Genomic DNA, 27,872 nt, shown 5'->3' with positions numbered 1-27,872 from the left:
GGTGACATAAAGTTGTTTAGGATTCCAAAGAACCTATTTTCTGTTTCCCCTTCTGTTTGTACACACAGCCAATCCCGCTAGGCTCAAGCTGTGTTTGGCCATGGTTATGTTGTTCCTGGGGATAATATTCAGATATTCAGTCTAAACTAATAGCAGCTAGCTCCCCATTCCTGGAGGTGTTCAAGCAGAGACTAAAGGACCACATCCAAGAGTGGTTGTAGAGAGATTACTCAAGCAGGTAAAATCTAATATAGACAACATCTAACATCTTTTACCACCCTTCAATTCTATAATTAGGTTTTGTGCTGTTCTGATCCTTGGTGACTTTCCTTCCCACTCTGGGCCCTACCCCCCAGTCTCTTGAACATATGAACATTGTTCTCATCTATTAAATAACAATAATAAAAGTTCCACATCTACCATGATTGCATGAGATCCGTGGACTGACTCTCCAACAAAACTGAGGAACATTTTTTTTGATGGGTCATTTTTTCCAGGTTTATTCAGGTATAAATGACAAAATTGTAATGTATTTAAGTGGTACAGCATGGTAATTTGATATATGTATATATGACAAAATGATTCCCACAGTCAAGTTAACACATCCATTACCTTTACACAGATAATATTTTTTAGTGAAGTACTCAAGGCCAACTTACTTTTAGCAAATATCAAGTATATAATACAGCATTATTAACTACAGTCTCCAATCTGATCACTAGGGTTTTTTTGTTTTTTTTTTTGAAGAATAGTTGACACAGATTTTTTTTTTTTAAGAAACATTATCTGGAAATGGTTGTAAGTACATGAATCAAGTGAAGAAACAGTCAAGAAAATCTGCCCAACTTGGTAAGATCACTGAGAATCTATGGTATTTGCACGTTTCTTCCTCTCTTCCCAGCTCAGTGAGAGAGACCTCCCACTCTAGACTGAGAGCTAAGAACACAGAGCCCTTTCTCCCCACAGGTGAAAGGAGAGACCTCTCCATTTCTCACCTGCCCCACGCCACCTGTTGCTGAGATTAAATTCTGGGCAAGTGTGGCTGCGAAGTTGGGCTCCCCTCTTCCTCCCAACCTCAACTGTATGGGACAGAGGCTCTATGTTGAGCACTGCACCAAGAAGAATATGAGACCTTGAACACCCTTCCCCCAGCTAATGGGATGAGGGTTCTAGCCAGAAGAGGCAAGCCAGAAGACCTGAGGCTACAGTCCCCCCCTCCACCAAATATTCGTCAACTAAAGCAAAGGCCTCAGAGAAGAACTCACAATTTTCCCTGCCCCCAGCTAGAGCCAAGCATCAGAGATTTTGCCCAGGGGGAGAAAGCAGGCTATAGAACAAAGAATTCCAAATTCCTCACCAAAGAACTGACTTCATTTGCAAGTTCAAGTCTAAAGGTGCTCTCAGCAGACAAGCCTCTCCTCTGCTATCCCGCCAGCTGCTCCCTTGAGGGGTATTCAGGAAACTTCTATCTCCTTTAAAAAATAATAAAAAATAAAGGCACCCTCAAAAACAGTGGAGGTTGTCATGAAAAGCAGTTGGGAGGAGATTGGTAGATTACTTGGAGATCCAGGCAAACTTTAGGCAGCTAGCTTGGAAAGGAAGAAGTACCCCTGTTCACAGATAACATGATCTTGTTTATATAAAAGCCTAAGGAGTCCACTAAAAAATGGTTAGACCTAGTAAAAAGAGTGTGGCAAGGTTTAAGGATACAAGACCAATATCAAAAATCAATTGCATTTCTATATACTTGCAATGAACCAGCTGAAAGTGAAATTAAGAAAAAATTATTCCATTTACAATAATATCAGAAAGAATAAAATACTTAGGAATTAATTTAATAGAAGAAGCACAAAACTTATACTCTGAAAATGATAAAATATTGTTAAAAGAAATTAAAGAAGAGTTAAATAAGTGGGAAAATCTCTCATGTTCATTGATTAGAAGACTTAATAGTGTTAAAATGGTGATACTTCCCAAATTGATTTACAGATTCAATGCAAAACCTGTTAGAATCCCAGCTGACTTCTTTGTGGAAATTGACAAACTGACTCTAAAATTCATATGGATTTACAAGGAGTCCCCTATAGACAAACCATAGTGGAAAAGAAAAACAAAGTTGGAGGATTCACACTTCCCAATTGCAAACTTCAAAAGCAACAGTAATTAAAACAGTGTGGTACTGGCATAAGCATAGACATATAGATCATTAGAATAGAACTGAGATTCCAGAAATAAATCCATGTTTTTATAATCAATTAATTTTCATCAAGGGTGTGAAGACTGTTTAATGGGGGAAAGGATAGTTTCTTCAACAAATGCTGCTGGAACATCTTGGATACCCACATCAAAAGAATGAAGTTGGACTCTGCCCTCACACCATATATAAAAATTAACTCAAAATGGGCCAAATATCTAAGTGGGAAAATATAAAACTCTCAGAAGAAAACATAGGAGCAAATCTTCATGACCTTGAATTTGGCAATGGCCAAATACTTTAGTTATGACACTAAAAGCATAAGCAACAACAACAACAAAATAGATGAATTGGACTTCCTCAAAACTGAAAACTTTGTGCTTCAAAGGACACTATCAAGAAAGTTAAAAGATAACTCACCAAGTGGGAGAAAATATTTGCCAAGCACATATCTGATAAGGTATTACATGTAGAATATATAAAGAACTCTTAAAACTGAATAACAATAAAAAAAAGATAACCCAATTTTTAACATGGGGAAAGGATCTGAAGAGGCATTTCTCCAGAGAAGATATACAAATAAGCAACAAACACATGAAACATCATCAGTCATCAGGTATGTGCAAATCAACATTACAAGGAGATACCATTTCATACCCATTAGAATGAGGAGAATCAGGGGTGCCGAGGTGGCTCAGTTGGTTAAGCATCTAACTTTGTATTTCAGCTCAGGTCTTGATCTTGGGTTTGTGAGTTCAAGCCCCACATTGGGCTCTGCGCTGGGCATGAAGCCAAGTTAAAAAAAAAAAAAGAAGAAGAAGAAGAAGAAGAATGAGGAAAATCAGAAAGTCAGATAATAAAACATTTGCAACAATGTGGAAAATCAGAACCCTCATACGCTGCTGATGGAAATGTAAAACACAGCCACTTTGGAAAACAGTCTGGCATTTCCTTAACACTTAAACATTCAGTTTCCAAATGACCCAGCAGTTCCACTCCTAGGTATATACCCAAGAGAAATGAATACACATGTCCACACAAATATTGTGTACCTGAACACTTGTAGCAGCATTATTCAAAATAACCAAAGGGTTGAATCAACCCAAATGTATACCAAATAAGTGGATAAACAAAATGTGTTAGCTCCACACAATGGAGTATTATTCAGCCATTAAAAAGAATGGAGTATTGATACATGCTACAACATCAATGAACCTTGAAAACATTAAGGGAAAAGAAGCCAGTCACCAAAGACTACATACTGTATGATTCCACTGATGTGAAATTCTAGCATAGGCAAATTTGTAGAGACAGACTGGTTGCTTACTGGTTGCTTAGGGCTAAGAGTGGAGGAGGAGGGGAAAGAGAGAATAGAGGAAGTGACAGCTGGGAATAGAGGGTTTCTTTTTGACAAAATGAAAATGTTCTAAAATTGATTGTGGTGATGGCTGCATGTAACTGAATATGCTTAAAACCCCTGAATTCACTTTAGGTGGGTGAATTGTTTGGTATATGAATTATATCTCAATAATACTATTTTTCTGAATAACAGTAATAATATTCTTCATATCTCAAAAGGTAGTTGGGAACATCAAATGAGAGAATTTATGTGAAAGTACTTGGGACCCTATGCAGTGCCATACAGATGTCTGTAGCCTTTTATATTCTTGAATGGGATCAATCAGCTTTTCACCAGCACCTGTCAGTACAAAACTCATAAGCTGCCATTCCTAAAACTACCTTAGCCCCCAATTAGATTTCCTTTTCTTTAGTAGTTAAAATTCATGGACAAATTCATTCATTTCACCCTTGAAATCGCTCTGCATAATAATTGCCGTGGAATGCTTCTTACCATCACAGCCTTTTTAAAAGAGGAAATAACATTTCTTTTATATGTTTTCCTAAAATTCAGCTCAAGTGTGCATAATTACCACTCATCCCAAGTTCCTCGTTGTGTCAACCATGAAGTCTACATAGTGTATATAATAATTTGCTAACTGGTAATCATTCCTTTCCCCTCAAGTTCCCAAACCCCTCATTATATTTTGGCCATCACTATGCTTTTCTGAGCTGCGGTGAACAGCAGTCTGAATAAAGCAAACGGAGATGAGATATTTGCTCGAAGTGGTGAGGCTGAGAATAATATTGAAAGAATCTGGTTCTTGGCCAGGTGAGCCTATGAATGTAGCATCACTGCACCATTTTTAGACAGGAGAAGGAGAGAGAAATCAAGTTACCCTTTCTGGCGGCATTTTCTTCGCTTGGCTGATCTGGCCAATCCTGCAGTCTAAATAACCCTAGCTTCCTCATGCAATTATACAGCCTTGGGGCCCAGTCATGTTTCATTTGGCATGCAAGCAGCTGATGCCCTCTTGATCTCTTTTTTTAAACTTTGCAAATAGTATTTAATGATAAGAGCTTTTTTAAAAAGCTCTATGTGCCTAGCCTGGTGCCAGGAAGTGTTATGTGCCTCCTCACAAGTGCCCTATGAAGCCGATGACAAAACTGAGGCCCAAAAGACTTAGTCACGGCACAATGTCACGCCACTAGTGAATGTGGCACTAAGGCTCAAACCCTGATTCTGTTTGAACAGTGTGGCCTGTGCTCCACAGCATTATTCTGTGCTGCATGCTGGAAAACCAGTACCCTAGTAAAATTTCAAAATTGTTACAGATCAAGGCATTTTCACAAGGCAAAAAGTTTTCCTCTGATTTTCCATATTAATCTAGATCTGGGAGTATGTATTGCCCCTCTCTCCCAGAGACATCCCTTGGTTGAGACTTAAAAACAAAGGAACCCTAGACATCTTTGGTTGCGGACAGCAGTCTTTGTAGAAAAAGTGTGGAGTAACAGCACCCTCAGGTGGTCATTTGCATTTTCTCATGTGGCCTTTAGGCAAGGAGACCTGGGAAGGAGGCTGCTGGGGCTGACCTGGTGGCCTTCCTTGTACACATGACCCCCAAGGACCTGGCTGTGGGCCTGACCTGGGCAGAGTTCATGGCCTGGGCCCTCCCACTTTGACTGAAACCAGAAGTGGAAAGTCCCAACAGGGGTGTTTAAGATCCATGCAGACCTATATGAAGTCTGGAGGCTTTGTGGCCAGGAAACTGCCCCCCTGCCACCTACTCCTTGGCCCATACGTGCATTTCTTCCCACAAAACACCAGCTCCAGATGAAGCTTTGTTCCCTTGCTGGGAAAAAAAAAAAAAAAACAAACAAACCACCTACTCTGGGGTAGAGGTAAGACTTTAATTTTTTTTTTTAATTTTTTTTTTTTAATTTACATCCAACTTAGCATATAGTGCAACAATGATTTCAGGAGTAGATTCCCTAATGCCCCCTACCCATTTAGCCCATCCACCCTCCCACACACTCTCCAGTAACCCTCTGTTTGTTTTCCATATTTAAGAGTCTCTTATGTTTTGTCCCCCTCCCTGTTTTTATATTATTTTTGCTTTCCTTCACTTTAATTCTTTAATTAAACAATTAATCACTTTAATTCTTAGTAATTATTCACATCCTCCTGTGAAATATGTAGATCTGCCCCTTCCCTGATAACAAGTGTTTTAAGGAAAAGAGAAGAACCTAAAGATAATGAGAGCCAGGGATTGGGGAGAAAAGCAAGAAATAGAAACAGAAAGGGAAGGGGGGAAGGGCCCAAGAAGACAGGAGAGGTATATCCCAGAAGCCTCTGCAGTCTGCCTCAGTCCTCATTGCCCCAGGCTTCAGAAGCATGATAAACACTCAAAGGCAGTGTGTTCAATACACAAGACATTTCAATGGCTCCCCACTGGGCTCCCATCATTGCTTGGTGTGTAGTCTAGGCTCTCCAGAGAAACAGAATGAATAGGCCAGAGAGAAGTAGATAGATTTACTATAACAAATTGGCTTACATGATTATGGGGCCTGAGAATTCGCATCCACAGCCAATGAGCTGGACACTCAGGAGACACAATGGTATCTGTGTTCCAGTCCAAGGCTGAGGGCCTGAGACCCAAGACAGTCGATGATGTAAGTTCCATTCTGAGTCCAGGTGTGAAGGTGGGAAAAGACCGATGTCCTAGATCAAAGACAAGCAGAGAGAGAGAGAATTCTTTCTTACTCAGCTTTTTATTCAATTCAGGGCCTCAGTGGGCTGAGGCCCATTCATATGGAGAAGGGCGAGCTGCTTAACTCAGTCTACGGATTCTAATGTTAATCTCATCCAGAAACATCCTCACAGACACACCCCAAAGTAATATTCAACCAAATATTTGGGCATCCCATGGCCCAGGCAAGTTGACACATAAAATTAACCATCCCATTTGGCAACAGCCCCTGTCGGCACACCACTTTTTGGTTGTCTGTGCCCAGGCTGTTCTCACCTTAGACAGTAGAGGCTAAGAGCAGAAACAGCCTTTCCTAGCATCCTACCCCCAGTGTCTGACACATAGCAGGTGCTCCATAAATATTTGGTGACCCAGGAATCATTGAGTGATCCCCTTCTTAGAGAAGGGGCAAGCTTTGCTTTTCACTTGGAGCTGACCAAAACCACTCTCACTTCTTGTCTAAGTTTGAGAACAGGCTGTTACCAATTGGTATCTTTTACGTTCTCTTCAGGTTTCAGAAATCTTTGTTTGTAAAATCCCAGCCTTGCCTGTTGTCACCACAGATACCCAGAAACTGTCAAAGTCCCACAGGACCCCTTAGGGAAAGCCAGGAATACTGTGCAATTAGTGTAATCCATAAGCAGCCAGCGACAGCACCACGGGCCCTTCCAGGGGAGAATGAAAAGCCTGATTCAGTGGAGACTGTCATAGCCCATGAGCCTGCTGAGCTACAGGAGAATTGTTCTAATGCTGTGAGACAGGTTTCTAGAACAATTTGGAAAAGGGTGAAGAGACCCATCTTCACTTCATCTTACTTGCTGCAAGTCTCTGCTATTCAGGAAATGCAAGAAAGAGAAATCTACCTTTTGGGTGTCTGTGTCTTAGTTTTGCTTGTGGAAAACAGTGATAGTGGACCCAAAGACTCACAAAAGTATGGGAGCCCGTCAATCCCCAACACCTCAGGCAGGATGCCGGGCTCAAGGAAAACCAAACCCCCAGCGAGTCACAACTACTGGCTGCTCACGGAAGTGGCACAGGGTAGTAGTAAAGACTTAACCCCTAAATCAGAACTGCCCTCTAATCAAGAGTCTATCATTTGCTGGTTTGGACCATTACAGTGGTGACACCAAAAGGTAGCTTAGAGGGGCTTTAGCCACCCATGATCTCCATCGGATTTCAATCTATTCCAAACAAAGGCAACAACCATCGTTGTAATGAACAGTTGAAATATACTTGATCTTATGTGACTATAACCATGTAAGAAAATGTAGGGGTTTTTTTTATACATGAGCCAAGTTAATGCACTGTGCATTTTACACAAACACAGCTTCAAGACAAATCCCCTATCAGTCCCCCCGACATCCCAAACCAGGTCACTACCCTAAGCCAAATTCTGGAGCCAACACCAGCAAAGCATTTGCTTTCTGTAAGACTCAGTTTCTTCCTCTGTTAAAATAGTAAAAGTTGATATAGCTATTGAGTACTTTCTGTTTTCCAGGCTGAGCTAGGTATTTTTGTGAACTTTCTTATTTAATCCTTACAACAACAGTACAAAGTCAGGCCTTTCCTCTCTGTGCCTCAGTTTCTCAGGTTGTAAGATAGACATATAATGCCTACTTCTTGGGGGTAGAGTAAAAGGTAAAAAGTTACTTGTTCATCTCAGTTAATCTGCCTCATAAAATACTCCATTCCCATATTACTGTAATTTCATTCTGGGTTCTGTGCTAACTGGTCATCTCCCAGCAATGATGTCAAGAGTCAAAGTTTATTCCATTCTCCATATCTGGGTGGTGGCTACCTTTGGGCTCCCAATCTGGCACCCTTTGCTCCCTTCTCAGTGGCTTCTTCTCAGGAATACTTCCCTCTTGAGCAACTTTCTTCTCAGACAGACTCTTCCTCACTGAATTGCTGCAAACTTAATCAATTATTGGGAAAAAATCGTATAATATTGTCCCTGATATCTCAAAGTAAATCATTATACTCCATGACTCTGTAGCTTTCTCTCTACCTATTTCATCCCTGTCTTCAGCAAGTACTCTCCCTTTCCTTTTGCTAACTCCTTTCATTAATCCTTTTATTAAAGTTATTTTATTTTATTTTATTATTTTATTTTATTTTATTTTATTTTATTTTATTTATTTTATTTGAGAGAGACAGAGACAGTCCGAGTGGGAGAGGGGAAGAGTGAGAGGGAGAGAGAGAATATCAAGCAGCCTCCATGCCGCTAGCACAGAGCCAGATGCAGGGTTCAGACTCACAAAACTGTGAGATCATGACCTGAGCTGAAACCAAGAATCAGACACTTAACCAACTAGGCCACCCAGGTGCCCTTCCTATCGTTAATCTTAATGTTTGCCCAGTTCCTCCTAGAGATTTCACATGTTATCTGATGCCAGAGTTGGATTGGAGAAGTCAGCCTCCCAAAGGCTCAAATGTTTTTGTTTTTTTTTTTTAGAAAATGGCATTACACCTACCTTGTAGGTCAGTAAGAGAATTTTAAAAGATATTACACATGTTCCTATTCTGTGCATTTTTAATATATCAGAGGTGCTCAATAAATGGAACTTTTCTTCCACCCTTATCAGACCTGTCCCAGAAAACCCCAAAAGGACATGTGTGGAAAAAATCTAGCTCTGGCGTGCCGGCCCTGATTTGAGAAGGCCCAGAGCCAGCACAACAAAGACTTTCAAGGCCCAGTACCTGAGTCTTGGCAGTGTGGCCTCACCCAGTAGTATAAGTGATTGTTGGAATCTGATGTAGTTAGAGACATAAAAGACAATCATCTCACATCTCTAGATCTTTCTACCTGGCAGATACTCTGAGACCACCAAATATGACTATGCAGTACATAGCCAGGCACAGCTGCGCACTGGGGGCCTGGGCATCTCTGTGCCCTGCTCCCCCAGCCTGGTCTAACCCATCTCCTGTCTCCATCTCTCCAGCCCCTTCATTCTTCCCATTCTTCTTCCTCTTGCCATCCTTTCCTGTAAATGGAGATTGTATTAATACCATGAGGTTGTTAAGTACATCAAAGTACATGTGTCTAAAAATGCCTTGTTAACTGTAAAGTGCTATACAGAATTTATGTTTCCTTGTTTTACTTTTCAGTACAGGAACTAGCCTGTATGTTTCACATACCATCAGTTAAAGTGCTGGTTTTAGTTGGGGCTAGGAGGTTGTTTGTTTAGTTTTAGGGTCTTTGGCTTTTTGTTTTCTTGTTTTTGGGTTCTGGTTTCTGTGCACATTCCGGTTCCTAAGGGAATTGGTGGTATTTTAAAAACCTAGCTGGCCTCCCAGTGTGGCTGAGATAGAGACATGATTCTCTGGAGAAATAATTCACACTGTGCAGCTTGCTACATAGATTTGCTCAGGTGAGAAGTGGTTCAACTACAAACTCACACCTGGCACTCGGAGTGTCTGTCCTTGTGACTTTTGATTTGGGGATTGGATCAGAAACCACAATATGATTCCTTTGTCCTAACATAAAGACTTGCCCCTCCAAATTGGCAAGTTCACAGACTTCTAACTGAATGTCAAATGCAGCGGCTCTAGAGGACCCTTTAAGGTGCCCCATGATGAGGGAGCATGAGGCAGGCTGAGGGGTAAAGCACAAGCTAGCACCCCCCCCCCCCAACTCCAGGTGGGATCTGTGTGATATTTCTTGGACACTCCCAGCTACCCAAGAACAAAGGAGAGGGGTTTAAGTGCTTCCCATGGTAATGTGGGAAACTAAGGCAAATGAAAAATTAAATTCTCTTACTGCCTATAGCCCATTGACAAGTCACTGAAACCAGCAGAGTGACCTCCCTCTGAGGATCTCAGCTGCCTTGATGATGACACTTTGCTAGGGGCAAAAGAGAACCTTAGCTTAACATTATCCCAACCTCAAGGATCCTGTAAGTCAACTTCCTTTATCTCAGCTGCCCCAAGATATATGCTGGCGGTCATACTCCAAGCTCATGACCCCATGATATACATCTAAAGAGTCTCATAACTGAGGTTTTATTAAATGGTAATAAATGGCATTTTCCTAGCAACAACTAGCCCCTCAAGGTCCTGGAAACCTTGCTTCCAAAATTCTTTACAGATTTACTCTATCACTGACCACCTCCCAACTTGAGGGTATATGATGAGTTACCCATCACGACCCCAGTGCGGCTCTTACTGCCCCTGGGTCCTGTCCCCATGCTTTAATAAAATCACCTTTTTACACCAACGACGTCTTCAAGAATTCTTTCTTGGTCGTTGGCTCCAGACCACCCCACTATCATCCCAAAATTTCATCACCCCACAGGACCCTGCTGGGGACTCGGTAACAATGCTTTGCTTCCCAGCCTGAGTTCTGAACCTATTGAGAAATAATACAAAAGACCAAGTCGTTGGAGACCAAAATGTCTCATTTATTACTGATATAGCTTAGGTTGGAAGATCTGACTTGTGTCTATTGGCAAATGGAACCTTAGCTCCAGGCTGGACCCTTTCAAGGCAGTGCTGGAGCAGAGGGAGCCTCTCCCAGCAGGGTGGGGGCAGAGCCTGCCGAGAGTTGCTGAGCAGAGCATGTGCTCACAGCAGAGGAGCCTGCTTCCTAGAGGAAAAAGTGAGGCACTGAGCCGAGCTTCCATTTTCTTCCCAAATTCACCAAGTAGAAGGAACCCTGCCATAGACTAATTCTAGTCAAGGACTACTCTTTTCTTTCAAAGTCTTCTTGAGGCAAATGCTTGTAGAATGACAATTTCCTTCAAGAGGTTACCTTGATCTATTCTATTCTGTTCTATTCTGCCACAGTATTTAACCCATCTCCATTCCATGCTCTTTCTGGTGTTTACCACAAACCCCCATTGTGTTCTGGCATTCACACCTCCCTCCACTGCAGTCACTTCTTCCGTTTACCTAACACCCAACACCCACTCACCACCAGCTGTAGTCTGAAGGCACGCATGACATAGTGGCTTGAGTTAGCATTTCCTCTTAAACCGTTTAAATGATACGACCTGTCTGTCTTTTGTCCTCACATAGGCAGGTTCTGTCGGTGGTTTCCATGTTTTTGGACTCCAATGTCAGTAGTGTTACATGAGCCTACAACAACAATAAATGGAAAACCTAATCATTGTGGTTTTTTGCCTAAGTTTGTTCCATTTAAATGAGTCATACCATTAAGTAAATACACAGTTTCCTTTAAACCCTTAATCAGTTACACAAGTACCAAAGAGTTCACTCTGACCCTGTGTTGTGTGAAGGCTTTTTTTCCTTGTTCTGTAAAACTTTCATTCTTGGATTACACATTTTCAGGGACGACTGCCAATTCCTTCCTTTCCCCTCTGTCCTTCTCTGATCATTGTATGTGTATATTTTCATGTCAGCATCCTGGTCCTGCAAATAAAAGCCACCTTTCCGTTTTTTTCAGCAAACTGAATCAATTCCAATTTTCTGCTGGGCTTCCCCATTAGTGTTTGGTGTGGGTGCTTTGCTGGATTGTTCCAATAAGCTTCCCACTCTGTTTCAAAGGCATCTAAGGTAAAGACCAATATGCTGGAAAGGAACTGAAATTTCTGAGTTTCAGAGGCTGGTCTTCTCCTGTGGGCCCCAGCAGCTGGGCAGGTGTCTAAAGGGACTTGGCAGGTAGTTGCACTCTCCCCTGTGTTCCCATTATCTTCCCAACAACACTTTATACTTCCTTCTGCTATGTACACACCATCTGTATTTTCGTGACTTGCTCCACTTTCTCCTTACCTACTCAGGAAATCTGCCAAAGCAAAACTCTGTCCTATCCTTTGGGTCTGTTCCAGCTAGCTCCTGACTCCTAGTGGGAGCTCAGTTACTATTTGAGGAAAAGGGAAAGAAAAAGAAAGAAGTGAGGAGCTCAGGAGGGGACCCATGCATATGCTAGTACCCCTTTCCAAAAAGCTGTCTCCACACATTTTCTCCACATGTCTCCACACATGGCCAGCTCCTTCCTTTCTATCACTCCCATGTCCGTTCAATCTCACCCCCTCAGAGTGACCGCACCCTTCCTAAAGGAGCCACCAAATAGGCACACATGGACACATACACACAGTTACCTTCTGTCTTCCTTCCCTGATTTATCCACTTTTGGCTTTTCACTATCAGAAATTATTTTAGCTGTACGTTTAGTTGTTGTCTGTCTCCCTCCACTATGATGTGAGCTCCAGGAAGTACCTTAGCTACAGTATCTAAAATAATGCCTGGCATGTGGTAAGTGCCTAAAGAGTTCCAATTAAATGAATAAATAGAGAAAGAGAGGGAGGGAGGAAGGGAATGTCTCCCCTCCCCCTTACCCGATTCAATCAACTTTCCAATATAGAGCAGTGGGAACCTCCACGGAGAAAAAGGAAACTGTTCTTCTGCCCTTTGCTTATCTTCCCCCTGGCTCTTCAATGTAGACTACAGGGTCCAGAAAACCTCTTTGGTGGGAGAACGGGTGAAGGAAGTGAGAAGCGTCTCCAGCCATTTATCCTTCAAGATGCAAAGAAGAATGCAGGAAGGAATGTGGCGTCCAGAGATGCGGAGCTGTCCTGGAGACATTCCAGCCATGTGCTGCCCGTGTGCAGTAAGGACCTGCTGAGCATCAGAAAACGGGGAACACGGTTTGCACAGACAGCCACGGGCATTTTCGGTACGTCTCGGCACCCATGAACAGGTGGCACACTGCAGCCTCGGAAAGGCCAGGGACCAGAGGCTGCGATGCTGTTGCTCGTCCCACTGCGTTGTCAATCTCTCCTTCACTCCGTGCATCTGCTTCCTTCTCTCACTGCAGACCTGTGCACAGGAGCCAAATGTGGCTGCTCAGGAGCCCCACAGACCCATTTCCCAATTCCGGGAGGAGAAGCTGACAGGGCCAGCTGGAGTCAAGTGTCCACATCCCTTCTCAGCAGCTGTGGGGCAGGCTCACGTTGTACGGGTGTGGCAGCTGGAAGTGTTCAGAGACGGTGGCCTGTGGCTGAGGAATACCCCAAAGGATGCTACCAACTTTTTTTTTATGTTTATTCTTTTTTTGTTTGTTTGTTTGAGAGAGTGTGAGCAGGGGAGGGGCAGAGAGAGAGAGAGAGAGAGAGAAACAGAATCCGAAGCAGGCTCCAGGCTCTGAGCTATCAGCACAGAGCTGAACGTGGGGCTCCAACTCATCAACCATGAGATTGTGACCCGAGCCAAAGTCCGAGGCTTAACTGATTGAGCCAACACCCAGGCGCCCCTCATCTTTACCTTAATCAATAGGTGGTATGCTCCAGACTGATAACATCTGAGAAGCAGTTTATTGTCGTTTCTTTTCAAATGTCCAGATATTTTCCATTTGTTTTCTCTGTCATTAACCCATCATCATCTAGCACTGGAAGCATAAAATATAAAAGGTCACCCTATGAAATGTGTGCTGGGTCACTAGGGCATTAAGCACTTGTTTCCAGTGTTAGTGGATCTAAAGCAGCAATCATAAGTCAATGACAGAGAAATATTTACTGACCGAACATAGCCTAAAGAAGCCACATGTGACAGAAATCCTGTGGGCAACTTTCCACCTTCCTCTTTCATTGATTCTGGGGCCTGAGAAAACAACTCCTGGAATGTACCCACTGAGTGCAACTACCTCAACAGAGTAAGATAGTGTATCCTGAATGCATCCAAAACACATTTTTCCATGGGCAATTATGAGGCCAGCTCACAGAGCCTTATACGTCCTCTTTCACTATTTCTGACTCATTCAAATGGTTTTCTGGCTATTTAGCCCAGGGGTACGTGATACAAGATGACCCTAGGTGAAATCATACCTTGGGTGTTTTGAATACTTGATGTTGTGTGTGTGTGTGTGTGTGTGTGTGTGTGTATTTTGTTTGTTTTGTTTTGTTTTTTGAGAGAGAGAGAGTGAGTGCAAGCAGGGGAGGGGCAGAAAGAGAGGGAGAGAGAGAGAGAGAGAGAGAGAGAGAGAGAGAGAGAGAGAGAGAGAGAGAATCCCAAGCAGTCTCCATGCTGTCAGCTCAGAGTCCAACTCAGGGCTCCATCCCATGAACTGTGAGATCATGACTTGAGCTGAAATCAAAGAGTCAGACACTTAACGGACTGAGACACCCAGGAGCTCCACTTGTTGTTAGTTTTCAATTGATTGACCTTTGAGCAAAGTTGTTCCTTTGTTGTGGAAAGTCTATTCAATAGACTGGGGTTGTGGGGAAGGTAAAACATGTTGGCTTCAAGGAGAGAAATTGCTGTGCACGTTAATGTAAGATTTGTCATAACTTCGCAGAAACATATCTCCAAAAATGATGATTCCTTTGGAGAATGTTCCTGCCCTAAGTGTAATGCAGTTATGTGTCCACCACTGTCCTGGCTTGTGGAGAGGTTCGGGGCCAGTTCTGTCTGGTTCCATGCTAGTATGCACCCAGGTACTGCTCCGTGAAGATCCCTCTAGGTGACCAAGACTTCGATCCTAGAGGTTTTAAGTGTCCTGGGCTATTGGAAATGGGGCTTCCCACATAGTATGAGGGAACAGCTGAAGGAAATCCTGGGGCACAGGTGGCCGCTTTCAGACCTAGCTAATCACAGTAATTCAAGCCAATGATCATTCCTCACCACAGGTGAACAGGACATCTAATCTAGGTGCTCAGGACAGGTGGAAGTCTCCAGGGGTGTGAGCTGATGAGCTGGGAACCATGTTCCAGTGGAGTACAGGTATCTCTCTGTCCTTGAGGTCCTTCCTCTCCCCCATCTCCCAGCCTATGGAATCTTTAGTATGGGGACAGAGCTCTATTTGCAATTATGCAGCTATGCATCCGGCTCTTTCTGTCTCACACCTGTACCAGGGACTTTTGAACTTAAACATTACTAATTCACCTCCTTTATTCTCTGCCTCAAGAGTAACATCCTTCCTCTAAAGCACTGGATGACTCATATCTAGTTTTCTGGGCTGGAAGGAAGGTCCTCAGGGTGCAAGAAAAAATGAGAGAGGGCAGAGTTGGAAGGATTGTGAGGGTTGAGGGGTGGTGAGAACACGAAAATAATTCCTTAAAATGTTCCCCTCTTCCATATGGGTTAGGCATTGTGCCCATACCATAATGCTTGTTACTATGGAGTTTTGTGTTCTTGTTCATATGGTTTCCTGCAGGGTTACAGGACAGATAAGTGGACCTGACCCTGAGGAGAAAACAGGGAAAGTGGCTGGATTTGGCTTGGGGCAGCACAACTGGGGCTGAACCGTGGCTGTCCTGCTGCAGAGTTGACTAAGGGGCCAGATCTTGGGGAATGTACTGATATTAGGCTTTATCTCCTTGTGCTTTTTGAAGACCATAATGCCAGGCCTCACCTCCAGCAGTGAAGGTATGTTTCTCCCCTGAAGGGATGTCATTTGATTATTTCTTGGGTAAGCTGACCTAGAGCTGAGTGAAGGGGACAAAAATAAGCAAATACCTTCTCCTTTTCCCGGGGGTGTATCAGGCCTAGATTCTGAGGATGAACACAGGTGAAAACCTCCTGTTTGGGGAGGTGGGGTTTGTTGGTTAGGATGGCCTTTGCTATGGGAGGTAGAAATGAGAAAGTGTACCCCCGAAATGCCTTGGCACCCACTGCACCTTACCGGCTCCCTACTTAAAAGCTTGGAAGCACACCCTGCCATGCACGTGGCAGCCGGAAGTACCAGGGAATTAACACCCCCAGGGGAGTGTCCGGCCAGTGGTGGTTTGGAGCAAGTGGATAAATATACCCAATTTCTTCAGTCCTCAGGACAATTCTGAGGCATGTTCTATACCAGCACTGTCCAGCAGAAATGTAATGTAAGTCACATGTGTCATTTTACATTTTCTTGTAGCCACATTAAAAAAAAGTGAAATGAGAGGCACCTTGGTGGCTCAGTCAGCTAAGTGTCTGACTCTTGATTTCAGCTCAGATCATGAACACACGGTTCAAGGGATCTAGCCCCAAGTTGGGTTCTGCACTGACAGCACAGAGTCTGCTTGGGATTCCCTCTCTCTCTCTTTTTCTGTCTCTCTCTCTTCCTCTCCCTCTCTCCTCACCTCTCTCCCCCTCCCCTGCTCATGCTGTCTCTTTCTCTCAAAATAAATAAATAAACATGAAAAAAAAATTAAAACACAGAAAATGATATAGGTGAAATTAGTTTAATAGTGTATTTTGTTTAACCCATATATCTAAAATATTATCATGTCAATATATAATCAATATAAAATTATCAATGAGATGTTTTACATTTTTGGTAGGTTAAAAATCCAGTGTGTATTTTAGAGCACATCTCAGTTCTGATTAGGCATATTTTAAATGCCCAGCAGTCACACGTGGCTAGTGATTCTCATATTGGCCAGGCCAGATCTATACTGTCTCCCAAAGGTTCCCAATGTGACTGAGCCCCAGTTGCCTACAGTGGTAATCTTCTTATGGATGCACCCTACTGAGACTTCCTTCCCTTGGCCCTTCCCTTCCCTGAATGACTTCTCCAGTCTCTTACGAATGCTGCCTGAGTTCATCTTCCAAATGAACCACTTGTGCTCATATCCGTGTCTCTGAGTCCGCTTCTGGGGACCACAACCTAAGACGTGATGGATCTAAGCCTACAGGCTCTAAACGTTAGCTACATTCCATATTAGTTATTAAGTTGTCCTCAATTTTGAACTTTCCTTCTGTTATTTTTTTTTTTTTTAATTTTTTTAATGTTTATTTTTTTGGGGGAGATAGAGCCGAGCGGGGGAGGGGCAGAGAGGCCGAGACACAGAATCCAAAGCAGGATCCAGGCTCCGAACTCTCAGCACAGAGCCTGATGCGGGGCGTGAATCCATGAACCACGAGATCATGACCTGCGGCGAGGTCGGACGTTTAACCGACGGAGCCACCCAGGTGCCCCTCCTTCTGTTATTTTTACATGCAATAAATGCTTGCTAAAAGTTATAGCAAGGTGTGTTCTGTGCTGTGACAACCTGGGGGGAAGGGTCTGCTGTTCCTGAGCCTGAAGAGCAAAAGACAGAACAGTGTCCCCTCCCCTGAGGCCAAAGTGGTGGTAGCAGTGTCAGTACCCATGGGGACAGCTATGCCCAACAGAGGGGCAATTTCACGCAGGTCACCAGCAGCAATGTAGCCAAGTGACAAGGAGGCTGGCATGGAAGAATACAAGGGACTCATTTGCTTTCACACAAGATGGTGCTGGGGACTCTCAGAGAGGCCAGAAGACAGTTTCTAGCCACCAAACCAAGGGAAGGGTGTCCCAGCTACCACAATTTTATATTTAAAAGGAAATTTACATTTTTATAGGCATGGGTGGTAAAGTCTGGACACCTGAGTGCCTTGTTAGTTAAGTCTCAATTTGCTGGCTCAATCAGGATGACTTCAGAGAATCCTCCATCCATGCCTCTGAAAGTAACGGAGAAAAACAGGTTGAGATGCAGACAGACTCCAGCACTGGTTATAAATTCTGCTAGAAGAGGTGCTTCCTTCTAGAAGAGGTGCATTCTTCTAGGAGTCGGAGCATGACTTATGATGTCAAATAATACTAGACACATAAAACAGCCCTATCAGGGTATGGAGCAAAGATGAGAGAGCAATTTTATGTCAGCAAGCACTGAAGTATCCCTAGAAGAAACCTGACCCCAAAATGTCCACATATATTAACAAAACCTATTGTTTTGTATTTACCTAATGAAAACAGAAAATTCCTTCCTGCTTATTTGTACTCCATCTCCGATTCTCTTAGGCAGAATGGAACTAGCTGGGCATATTTCCAGGCATATTTTTTTCTGAAGCCATCATCTTCACCAAATACAGGCCAATACATTTTAACTTTGGTGAGCCAGACATGAGAAATGACCAAAATATCTTACAGAAGACTAGTCTAAACTTGCAGCTTTATATCCTTACGTCCTAAAACCATGTGCTTTCACTATCTTTTCCAAAAAATGAATTTAAAATGACAATGGTAACATTTTTGTGGCTTCCACAATACACTCTATTCCATTACTCTCTCTAAGGTCACAAATGAGCTCCTGTTCCAATACCTAACCAGGGATTCTCGTTCTACTTGAATTTTTTCTGCAGCATTCAACATACTGAACATTTTCTTTGTTTATTCCATTTCGACAGATATTTATTATCACTTACTATAAACCAAGCACTTTTATAAGCACCTTAGATATATCAGAAAGTAAGACGAAGACCTATGCCCTTCTGGAGCTCACACTGTAGTATGGGGAGACATCAATGAACCATAAGCCTCCGTTACTGATAGTTTTTAGAAGTTGGACACCAAAATACCCTTTCTGAACAAGCAAGGAGAGGTCGTAGGCTTTGGAGGCTGGAGAATATGAGTCAGAGGCTGGAAGATGACAGAAAGCTGTGGGGCAATGCGTGATTTTCACCTAAAGTATCCCCAGTTAGTAAATTCCTAAGCATCACGAGATGCCAAGTGTAACTGAATTTCTTATGGACAACAGAGCTGGAGTATTGCTTACATCTGGACCTGGCGGTTCCACTGATTCCCTCAAATCCACACCCTCTCTCCCACCCCTGGTACCACTTTGTGAGTTTGGGGCCTCAACCTTCAAGCTGCTTTCCTCCCAAGCTCTAGTCTTACTCATCTCTATCCTGGCCCCCATAGTGCTTCCTGAGGGATCATTCCCTAAAATACAAATCCTGTCACTGCCTTTCTCCTGAATCAGGCCTCCCAAAATTGATAATATGCTTGCCAAAGATCCTTTGGTAAAATATACACTGAGGGACACAGGTTTATTGGTCAATAGAATCGTACTTGCGAAAAGCACAATGGAGTAATTCTTTCTCCCAAAGCAAGAGTGAAATGCTCTTTCCATTTAGAAAGGGTCGACACACTTTTCACTGCTGTAGGAATTATCTCAGAACAGCAATAATTCTGAGAAACTGTGGATGGTTGACAGAGCTAAGCTAATCTTGACAGCAACCCAGATAATCACAAGTGGTTGTTTGGGGGTTTTGAGAGTTAGCACCAAGCAGTTTAAAGCATGTGAAGCTGGTTCATTGCCCATTCGCTGAGAAGCTGCAGGTTACTCCTCACATCCAACAGCTTGACGTGACTGAGAGCTGAGTAGGTGTGCAATGCCCAATCAGAAACACAGGATCAAGTTTTGCATCTGCTCTGAAGGTGGGTCCAGAGGGTATGGGTGCTGCCGAGAGAGAACCAGCACCTAGAAAGGCAGCCTGTGGGCTGAGTTTCCTCAAGGCAGCATAGTTGGGGGAGAAACCATATTGTGGCTGAGGGGAATCAAGGTCATCATCAAGAAGATGCTGACAAGCATCAGATCTGAAGGATGACTTAATAATGACAGTATGTCTCAATAACAAAAGTGATCATTGCTAATATTTACTGCCCATTTGGTATACAGAAACTAAGCACTTGGGGCGCCTGGGTGGCTCAGTTGGTCTGGTGTCAGTCTCTTGATAGCGGCTCAGGTCATGATCTCATGATCCGTGGGTTCGAACCCCACATTGGGCTCTGCACTGACAGTGTGGAGCCTGTTTTGGATTCTCTCTTTCTCTCTCTCAAAATAAATAAATAGAGCTTAAAAAAAAGAAACTAAGCACTTTTACATGCATTCAATCTATGAGATAAGATGTTGCTCTTTCTTATCCTTTATATGTTAGTATTTCCCAACATTCCACCTCTATTCCTCCTCTCTTTACATAGTTAAACTTTTCTACTGGGTGGATGAGAAACTTTGGGCCTATAGCAGTTAGGAAACTTGCCTGAACTTGAACAGTAAGTGGTAAAGGGATGACTCAAGGCCAAGTGAAGTAAGGCTGAAAATCAGACAGTGAGGTGTGAGTCAGAGACCACAAGATGGAGGTCAGAATGGAGGACAGACAAAGGATGGGTTGAGGCAAGTAGGTTAGAGCTAAGGTCAGGAAGTTCCAGAACACGGAATTCTCCTTTAGCCGTGTCTTGGTGTGCCATCGAAATGAGAATGGCTGCTGAGGGGAACTTTGCAGGACTGGATGGGGATAATGGAAAAGTTTGCCGACGTGGAGAAGAATGATTATTTTATTTTGCTTTCATTTATTCTGTGGTGGTAAGAACACTTAACATGGCATCGACCCTCCTAACAAAATTTTAGGTGTATGATACAGTATTGTTAACTATAGGCACAGGGTTGTAGAGCAGATCTCTAGAACATAATCATCTTGCATAACTGAAGTTTATATGATTGAAGAGCTGTTAGCCAGTCATTCCACATGTATTTATTGAACACCTCCTGTCTTAGTCCACTCAGGCCACTATAACAAATTACTACTGACTGGGTGGCTTATAAGCAACAGAAATTTATTTCTCACAGTTCTACAAGGTGTGTGACCGAGATCAGGCTGCCAACACGTCCAGTTCTGGCGAGAGCAGACTGCTGACTTCTCACTACATCTTTACTTGGCAGAAAGAGCAAGGGAGATCTCTGTGGGGTCTCTTTTACAAAGGCACTAATCCCATTCTTGGGGGCTCCACCCTCATGACCTAATCACCACCCACAGACCCCACCTCCTAGCACTCACATTGAGGGCTAGGATTTCAACACATGAGTTTTGGGGAGACATGTTCATTTAATAACACCTACTATCTACCAGGCACTGTTATAGAAGCAACATTGAAAAAGTAGATAAAATGTTGGCCTTATTGAAGCTATACTTTAGCTGAATAACAATAAATACTAATCAATAAAAATAGTAGATCTGATATGGTGTGCTATCACAGACAGTCCTTTCTAAGGAAAAACCCCACTGGAACTGGATTTTCAAAATTAGGGGAGGGTGGCTTAGTCGGTTAAGCGGCTAACTTCAGCTCAGGTCATGATCTCATAGTTCATGACCTTGAGCTCCGCATTGGGTTCCATACTGAAAGCATAGAGCCTGCTTCAGATCCTCTGTCTCCCTCTCTCTCTGCCCTCTCCCCCACTTGTTCTCTCTCTCTCAAAAATAAACATTAAAAAAATAAAATAACATAAAAATTAGGGGAAAGATAAAGAAAAAAATAACTTCCTATCCTGCAGGCCAGCCCCCTACCTCTGTTTAGCAAAGATTCTCAAGGTTCAAGTGGCTCTGGCAGTAGGAACATCGTCTCCCAGAGGCTTAGAATTGATAGCACTGTCAAAATCACTTAGGCAAACCACCTTGCCTTCCAGTTTGTGAATTCCCTCATAGAAAAAGTTATCTGGGGTATGTATGCTTGAATACCTTCCCAGAAAGAAAACTTAGTATTTCTCAACTCAGTCCACTCCAGAGAAGTTCAGTTTGGATCTGGATCCCTGTTTTTCAAATGATGCTCTGGGAAGCCCTGGGCATCATTCCACTCTGGGCACTCATATGCTATGCCTTCACTAACCCTTCCCAAATTATGCCTGCAATGGAGCCCCACCTGGAGTTTGCAAGTACCACCTTCTTTCTCCTTCTGCGACTTGTATTTAAGCCCCTTCAATGTTACCCATGGATCTTCGTGTCTCATGGATCTTCAGCAGGATCAGGCATTCTCATTTACAAGATTCCTTACATATACCCCAAGGTGCCATCTGACAGAACCACGAACCTCTGAACTCATGTGAAGCTGTTTTGTTATCATCTCTTCATTCACCAGAGGAGGGTCCATTTGTAGAAACTCACTGTAGACTAAGAAGTCTTCTTACTAGAATCCTGAGCTTCTGCTCAATAGTGTTGATGCCACCTTCTGGAGTCATGCTCCATCACTTACATCCCTAGGCCTTGAGCAGTGGACCCATTCCTTAGCCTCCTCACCTTGGCAGGATGTTCTTGTAAGGTAGCAGTTCAAGATCTATCAAAAGCTGGAGGACTCTTTTCCTGACAATCTCGGGATGCTCTCTTTCACATGTAGGGAGTTGGACAATCCCACCATAAATTTCTTAGCTTTTCTTTTTCCTGCCTCAGGCACAGAGAACAGACCTAAATGCATTATATCTTTGGCCTTGCCCCAGGGAGTGTTCTAGTATCCTAGCTCCTCTGAATCACTGCATCCTAAAGCAGCTCAGTCTGCAGCTAGCAGTTAAGAGCACTGGCCTTGTGATCAGACATGTTGAGTTGGCATCCTGATTCTGCTACTTGGTAGAGGAGTGCCTTGGGCAAGTAATATTTTCTAAGCCTCAGATTTCTCCTCTGTAAAGTGAGGGTAATAAAGCCTACCTGAAAAGATTGTTAACAGGTATTAAATTGCAACAGCAGATGTAACGTGCTTGGTTCAGAGTGGGTGCGAAATAAATCGATAGCAAATATTTCTTCCTAGGTATTTGTATGCCTGGGAGTTCTAACCGCTCCCTCAAGATCTCTCTGCTGGTACATAGGATATTGCCTCTCCTCAACTCTATTTAAGGTACTTTGTCCCATAAACATGTAAGCCTCTAATACCAAATTCCTGTTTTTCCTCCCCAAACAAATCCCCTCAGCACAAGGCAGAGGGACTAATCCCTTCCTTCAGGTTCCCTCATCAACCCCAACAATGTCCTAGTCTCAGGGTGTACTTATGAATGTCCTCCTAGTATTTGTTTAGGCCCATGCTTACCTGCACCCTCCTGGTCTTTCTTTCCTAAACTGGGAGCCACTTCTGGGACAGACTGCTTGGAAAGTTCACAAAGTTCCTGAGCTAAACTGTCTGAATTCCACTACAGATCGTCTCGCCATTAAAACCCAGAAGTGTCTGGCTCAGAACTGGCCACTTTTTTCCTCCAACTATTTAGAGGAAATGTGTAATTCACAATCACTTGGAATAGAATTCATTGCTCAACCTGGCACCTGGTATCTGGCAGAAAGTTTTGGAATAAATCATTAAATAGCAGTTAAAGTGCCATCTATTAAAGTCCTCTTGTCCAATTTAAATATCCCTCGGTCAAAAATGGTTTCCTCTTCCCTCCCTCTGCATCCCTATGATAGTTATGGGGATGTCAGTTAGTTAATGAATGCTTATTAATTGTTCTCAGGTCAGATAGCTGATAATTGACAAATTTAGAATCCAACTGTACTAAGTTGAATGATGTCTTCCCAAAATCCATGTCCATTGGAACTTTGGAATGTGACTTTATTTGAAAATAATGTCTTCACAGATGCATTCGAGTTAAGATAAGGTCATACTAGGTTAGAGTGGGCCTAAATCCAATGATTAGTGTCATTATAGGAAGAAGGAAATTTGGGGGTGCCTGAGTGGTTCAGTCAATTAAGTGTCTGACTTCAGCTCAGGTCATGATCTCAGAGTTTGTGAGTTCAAGCCCTGCATCAGCTCTCTGCTGTCAGTGCAGAACCTGTTTTGGATTCTCTGTCACCCTCCCTCTGTGCCTCTCTCCCATGCGTGTGCAGTCTCTCTCTCTTTCTCACCCACTCAAAAAATAAATGAACATTAAAAATAAGATGAAGAAGGAAATTTGGAAACAAAGATACAGTAGGAAAACAGAGAAGGCCATGTAAACACGGAGGCAGAGATTAGAGTCATGTTGCCAAAGCCAGGGATTGCTGGCAACCACCAGGCACTCAGAAGAGGCGAGGAAACAGTCTTCCCTGGAGTCTTCAGGGGAAACATGGCCCTGCCAATTTTGAACTTTTAGCTTCCAGACCTGCGAGAGATGAAATTTCTGTTGTTTTGGTGGGTGGTTCAGTCGGTTAAGCATTTGACTTTCGGTTCAGGTCATGATCTCACCATTTGTGAGTTCAAGCCCCACTTCAGGTGAGCTTGAGCCCGGTTTCAGGGTCTGCGCTGACGGTGCAGAAACTGCATGGGATTCTCTCTCTGTCCCTCTCTCTCTGCCCCTTGCTCAGTTGTGCTCTCTCTCAAAAATAAATAAGCAAATAAATAATGTTTAATAAATGAATAAAGATAAATTTCTGTTGTTTTAAGTCACCCACTTTGTGGCAATCTGTGACAGCAGCCCTAGTCCTAGCCCTAGGACACTAATACACCAGCCTGAGTCTGTCAGTGGCTAACTCTTCATATTTAGCCACTATGACATGCTGTCCTGCGTCTGCAGCACCTAAACTGTATCCTTCATGGTACATTTCTCAGATGCCTCGTATTTCGCAGTAGGAGATGGATGGTGCACCCAGAACTCAAGGTGGGGATGGAGGGGGGTGGAGAAGAGGTAAAATGATTGCAAGGTAGAGAATGGGCAGGGCTATTTCTTGGAAAGGGGCCCAAACTTGATTACAGTCTGAACCTGTGGTTTAGCAGAAAAGGGGAAATGCATACGACTATGAAGGAAGTATCATGCACTAGAAAGAAAGCCAAGACTGGAGACTGCAAGGCCTGCCATGAACCAGCTCTGTGATCAGGCACATGACATTCAGATGTGGCTGCTTTGACACAGACTATTCCACTTGGGAACATTGAGGCATGGCCTCAAAAACAAAATATTAACCTTTCAGCTTTAAAAAATTCCCAAGCTCCTCATCCATTCCCACTCAGTCCCCAATCCTCTGTCCATAACTCCTGCTTCTGACATAGCAGACACTTAACTTTTGAAGAAAGAACTGCATATGGAGGATAGAAGGAGGTTAGAGGTGTCAGAAATGAAATAATGGTCAACAGCAAGAAAAGAGATATATAGCAAGGGTCATGAAAGAAGGCTCAAGAATCAGAGATGTCACTAACATTTGGTAATCAGTAGCCGTAACAGAAGCAAATGTGGCAAAATATCAGTATTTGTCAAATCTTGGTAGTGAACACAGGTGTTTGTAGTATTTTTCTTTAAATAGTGTGGTGTGTTTTAAATGTTTTCTTTTTACAAAGAACAACAATAGAAGAGCAACCACCTCCTAATGGCTGGACCAAAATGGATGTGTCAAAGCAGCATCAATTCAAATCCCTTTACTTTGATGGGTGCTGAATCCCCACCTTTGCGAGCAGAGCTTATATAGTTGTGGCAAAACAGTTCATTCCCACACACGGCTGGATCAATACGTCGAAAAGAAGCTGTGGAAATACAAATGAAAAGACATTTCCTTGGGTTCTGTGCTCCTGCTCCTGAGAATTTATGCAAGGGAGACGATCATTCAAAAGAAAAAAGGATAGGGTGCCTGGGGTGGCTCAGTCAGTTGAGTGTCCAACTCTTGATTTCATCTCATGTCATGATCCCAGGGTCATGGGATCAAGGCCCACATTGGGCTCCATACTGAGCATGGAGCCTGTGTGAGATTCTCTCTCTCTCTTTCCCTCTGCCCCTCTCCCCTGCTTGCACTACAATAAATAAATAAATAAAATAATAATAAATTTTTTTAATTTAAAAAATAAGAAAAAAGGATGGAGAATAGGTAGATGAAATCATTGGGGACAAAATTGTTAATAACAATGAAAAACTGGAAATAAAGTAACCCTGGGGGAGTGCTCACCACTGTTCCCACTCTGGTCGTGCCACCTTTATCTTCCCCTAGATCACTGTGGTAGCCTCTAGCTGTCTCTGCTTCCACCCTTACACCTACAGTGTACTCTCAGCGGCCAGAGCAATCCTTTTAAAAGGAAATGAAATCACATCCCCACTTATCTTCCAAAGGTTCCCAGCTCCCTCGCTGCTACTAACCCTGTCCTGAGCCACCACCTCTGGGGCCTGGATTTCAGGGACAGTGCCCTCACTGCTCTCCCCCTTTCCATATTCATTCCTTCCCCTCAAAGCAACAGTGAAAGTGTTCCTTTTTCAAATCATAAATCGGATCATGTCACTCCTCTGCTCAGAACCCTGCAGTGGCTTCCCGTTTGACTCAGAATACACCCATATGACTCAGAGTAAAGTCAGAGTACACGTTCAGAGTAGCACACAAGGACCTCATCTCCTGCCCTGCCCCACTGAATCCTTTTCATTGGCTGTTTCCTCTACTCATAATGTTCTTTCTCCATATGTCCACATGACTCCTTCCTTTGCTTCCTTCAGGTGACAACTCAAATCTCCCCTTCTCAGTGAGATCTTCGCTAACCACCGTATTTTAAATGTTACTACTCCAGTACTGAGTGCTGACTAATGTATAGAATTGTTGAATCATTATATTCTACACCTGAAACTAATATACCACTGTATGTTAATTTTACTTGAATAAAAAAAAATTAATATTACCATTCCAGACACCATCATCTGACTTTTCTGTTTTGTATTTTCTCTTAGCATTTATCATCTTCTAACATAATAAGATAACTTTACATATCATTTTTCAAGTGTCTATCTGGCCTGCCCCAAATCCATGTATGCTAGAATTAAACTCCAGGAAAAAAAGAATTTTTATCTATTTTGTTCATAGCTATTTCCCCAGGACCTAGAACAGTATGTGGCATATAGTTGACATTCAATAAATGTTTGTGAAATGAAAGCACAAATGGTTAAGTAAATTGGGTTATACCAAGATGTGGGAAGATTAAGCAATCAGATAAAATTGTACCCTACTGTGTAACAATATAGAAAAGGACAAATGATGTAACCTAACTGTTAAAAGCTTATGATGCAATGTTATGTGATCAAAACTACATTGATATGGGTTTGGCAACATTGTTCTTTTCTGGTTCTTTTGTTTCCCTTCCCTTAGAGTTTTCAAGAGATGCCTGACTAGCTGTCTCTCAGTGGGTGGAGTATGGGACTCTCCATCTTGGTTTGTGCGTTTCAGCCTCATGCTGGGTGTAGAGTTTACTTAAAAAAGAAAAAAAAAAAATGTTGGAGTTCCCAAGTTTGCCTTTGGTCCTCTTGTCATTTCTATCTACCCTCACCACTTCAAATAGCTTATTTAGCATGTCGTCCAAACCACCGTCTCGGGCCCAGGCTGTCTTCAGCTTACCCACATTATTCATTACTCATGTTGTTTCGTATACACCTCTATTGGTAGTTAGATACCATTCTGGGAATAGCTATCAGTCTGTTGCATAAAAATAAGATAACTCTTCCAGGATAAGATGACCAGAACATGTTACTAAGAACTCAATAAATGAGTAATACAAGATAGTAATAAATTTTAGAGTTCATACTGTGTGCCAAGTACCTCTAAGAACTTCACATATATAGTATCATTTAATTCTCACAGCAGCCCTGTGAGAGGTGTAAGGTAGACATGTCTTTGTTATACAGATGAGTAAATAAGGAAATAGGATTATAAAAAACAGTAACCAAAAAGTATGCAGACGTTAAATTAAGTATTAAAGCGGGGGAGGCGGATTATGAGTGTTTTTTGTCTTTCAAAAAAGTTCTTTAACATTGTAGTTAAGCTGCGTCTGTGTGTATTGTGTACGCGTATGCGCGCGAATCTGTATGCGACCAAATAAATTAACTACTTCAGTGGGCAAACACAGCAACCGGATATTGTAGGGCAGGGTCTGGGAAAAAGGGAGGAACCCAGAGGTGCAAACAGGTCGAGCCCGCCTCCACCAGTGCGCAGCCTGCCCAGGCGGGGGCGGGCGGCAGGAGGAGCAACGGGCCCCACCCACGGAAACGAGTCCTTACCGGGAGGCCAACCGGCCTCTCCTTGCAAATAGAGTGCGGGGGCTGTGGGCGGAGCCACGCCTGAAAGGATCCAGGGGCACCGATTGGCTGACGCAGAGATGGGGCGGGCTCTAAGGCTGGCCCAGCCTCGCGGAGGGGAGGGACCTGCGCGCGAATCTCCTGGAGAGGAAGGAA

The 27,872-nt window shown here is 43.1% G+C and overlaps 1 long non-coding RNA gene across 1 annotated transcript; it reads right to left on the bottom strand.

The window, feature by feature from the left end:
• Positions 1-6,087: 6,087 nt before the first annotated feature.
• LOC122241478 lies at positions 6,088-27,865 on the bottom strand. The gene is made up of 5 exons (XR_006221648.1): positions 27,699-27,865; positions 25,121-25,198; positions 17,529-17,637; positions 11,195-11,358; positions 6,088-6,254 (listed from the first exon to the last, which is right to left on the bottom strand). It is a non-coding gene; the product is annotated as an uncharacterized LOC122241478 (long non-coding RNA).
• Between the last annotated feature and the right edge of the window lie 7 nt (positions 27,866-27,872).

This window comes from Panthera tigris, chromosome C1, assembly GCF_018350195.1.
Source record: "Panthera tigris isolate Pti1 chromosome C1, P.tigris_Pti1_mat1.1, whole genome shotgun sequence".
Taxonomy (NCBI): Eukaryota; Metazoa; Chordata; class Mammalia; order Carnivora; family Felidae; genus Panthera; species Panthera tigris.
Note: the sequence above shows the minus strand (reverse complement) of the source record. Positions and strands in the feature narration are given on the sequence as shown.